This window comes from Hevea brasiliensis, chromosome 17 (assembly GCF_030052815.1).
Source record: "Hevea brasiliensis isolate MT/VB/25A 57/8 chromosome 17, ASM3005281v1, whole genome shotgun sequence".
In the NCBI taxonomy this organism is placed as follows: domain Eukaryota; kingdom Viridiplantae; phylum Streptophyta; class Magnoliopsida; order Malpighiales; family Euphorbiaceae; genus Hevea; species Hevea brasiliensis.
In genome coordinates, this window is record NC_079509.1 from 46,471,234 (window position 1) to 46,474,293 (window position 3,060).

General features: G+C 36.0%; 1 non-coding gene across 1 annotated transcript; it reads right to left on the minus strand.

The window, feature by feature from the left end:
* Positions 1 to 282: 282 nt before the first annotated feature.
* Positions 283 to 389, minus strand: LOC131175733 (small nucleolar RNA R71). The gene has a single exon (XR_009145922.1). It is a non-coding gene; the product is annotated as a small nucleolar RNA R71 (small nucleolar RNA).
* Positions 390 to 3,060: the final 2,671 nt, after the last annotated feature.

The following is a 3,060-nucleotide window of genomic DNA, read 5'->3' on the forward strand; positions in this document are numbered from 1 at the left end:
TTCGAGCTTAAATCGACAGGGCTTTAGATGATTCAACAGATGCAATTTGGAAGGTCAATGATGGAAGATCCACACTATCACCTTCAATGTTTTCTTGCTTTATGTGAAACATTCAAGATGAATATTATTTTTAAGGATGCTATTAGGCTTAGAGCATTCCCATTCTCCTTTAGAGATAAAGCAAGAAAGTGGTTACTATATCGACCTGTAGGATCATTCACAAACTGGGCAAACCTTTCACAAACCTTTTTAGCAAGATACTTCCCACCTATAAAGGCTGCTAAACTAAGAATTGAACTGAACACATTCAAGCAAAGGGATAATGAATCACTCTATGATGCATTAGAAAGGTACAAAGATCTTTAGAGGGAGTGCCCACACCATGGCATTTAAGACTAGCTCTTAATTTAAAACTTCTTCGATGGTCTATTGCCATCGATAAAGAGCATAGTAGATTTAGCAGCTGGTGGAGATCTAATGGAGAAAAAAAACCACAGAAGCTTTTGAACTTGTAGAGAGAGTTGCATATCACAATTACGAATGATCAAATGAAAGAGGGGATACAAGGAGAATAGTTGGAGTATTAGAACTAGATACTCTTAGCATGATCAATGCTCAATTTGATCAGCTTTTAAAGAGGCTTGACAGAATGCAAGCCAATGCAATTGGAACCAACAATCATTCTTACGACCACTATGGAGGAGGACACCAAAGTTTAGAATGCAACTACTATAGTGTGCCATCCACAGAACAGATGAATTATGTGAATAACAGTGGAAACTTCAATTAAAGGGTAGCTAATAATCCTTGTTCTAACACCTACAACCCTAGATGAAGGAACCACCTAAATTTTTCATGGTTATACTTATAGAACCAATAAAACCAGCCAATCAACAGACAGCAGGGATACAAGCAAGCACCACGAGGTTTCTAGAACAAAGGTCAGAACATAATTCTACCACTACCACCTCCTCAACCTTAATAGCCTAAACCAAAGTTGACTATGGAATTCATGATGGAGAGTTTTCTAGCCGCTCAGCAATAACAGAATGCAATGATTAAATTGCTAACTTCTAGAATGGACTAATTGGTCGCACACAATAAAATGCTTGAGAATCTGATTGCTCTACAATCTAGTTCTTCAAGCAAAGCAATTGTTAAACTACCTAGTTAGCCAAAGATGAACTCAAAGGAGCAATTTAAGGCAGTCACTTTGAGGAGTGGTAAGATACTAAAAGACTAGAGACCAAAAACCAATAAGAAAATAACAAATGAAACTTTTAGTGAGACTGATACTCAAGCAAAGGAAAAAGAGACACAAGTTAACACAGGTAGGGAGAAGAAGGAGGAAAAGAAGGAAGAAAAGAAGGAGCTACCAATGCACTACCAACCACCATTGCCTTTTCATCAGAGATTCCAGAAGGCTAAACTAGACAAGCAATTTAGAAAATTTGCGGAAGTTTTGCAGAAGCTTTTCATTAACATTCCCTTTATAGAAGCTCTATCTTTTAGATTTTTTGCAGAAACTTTACATCAATATTCCCTTTATAGAAGTTCTATCTCAAATGCCATCATATGCTAAGTTCTTAAAGGAGATACTTTCAAACAAGCGGAAGCTTGATGACTATGAGATAATGGCTCTCACAGAAGAATATAATGCAATCTTATAGAACGAACTACCTTTAAAGCTGAGGGACCCTGGAAGCTTCTCCATGCCTTGGGTCATTGGCAACATGAATATAGACAAGGCCCTTTCTGACTTAGGAGCAAGTGTTAGTCTAATGCCCCTATCTATTTGTCAAAAGCTGAACATTAGAGAACTTAAAATGCTATAATTTCTTTGCAATTGGCAGATATATCTGTGAAATATCCAATAGGAATTTTGGAGAACATTCCCATAAATGTTGGAAAAATCTTTATACCCTTAGACTTTGTTGTTCTAGAAATGGAGGAGGATGTTCAAATTCCCATAATCTTGAGAAGACCTTTCTTAGCAAGTACTGGAGCAATCATAGATATTAAAAATGGGCGATTGACTTTCAAGTGAGGGAAGAGGAAGTAGAATTCAACTAGTTTCATGCAATGAAACAAAAGTCAAACATGGATAAGTGTTTAAGGGTTGATATAATTGATAAGGTAGTCAAAGAGAAGTTCAATAAGAGATATCCAAAAGATCCTCTATAAACTTGTATTGTGCACAGTAATACTACAAAAGATGAAAATAAGGAAATTGCAACAATCGCACTATCAATAGAAGCTAGCCCACCACTACCATTGGCTCAAGCACTTTAAGTAGAGGAGTTGAGGCAAACTATAATCAAGTCAATACTTAATGACAAAGAGGCAATATAAAAGGTAGAACTCAAACCCATTACTTCCATTTTTGGGTATGCATTTCTTAGCCCAATCTCTACTTTTCCTATAATAATTAGTACTAGTCTAACTAAGCTAAAAGAGGAAAAATTGTTGAGGAAATTTAAAACTCATCGGAAGATCATTGGTATAAAATAGAAAACCTAAAGGGAATTAGCCCTTCCATTGTATGCATAGGATACCTATGGAAGAGAACAGTAAACCCGCTATAGAGCATCAATGGAGACTTAATCCTAACATGAAAGGTGTAGATAAGAAAAAAATTTTGAAACTATTTGATGCAAGTTTAATCTACCCTATTTCTGATAGTAAATGGGTTAGTCCAGTACAGGTAGTACTTAAAAAGGGTGGGATAACTATAATAAAAATGATAATAATGAGCTAATCCCTACTAGGGCTGTCACTAGTTAGCGAATGTGCATTGATTATAGAAAATTAAATAGTGCCACTTGGAAAGACCATTTCCCTCTTCCATTCATTGATTAAATGGATGAGAGACTAGCCAAGATTCAAATTTTTGTTACCTAAATGGGTACTCGGGATTTTTTCAAATCCTAATTCACCTAGAGGACTAAGAAAAAACCACTTACACCTATCTCTATGGTACTTTTGCATATAGGAGAATGCCTTTTGGTTTATGTAATGCCCCAGCTACTTTTGAAAGATGCATGATGGCAATTTTCTTTG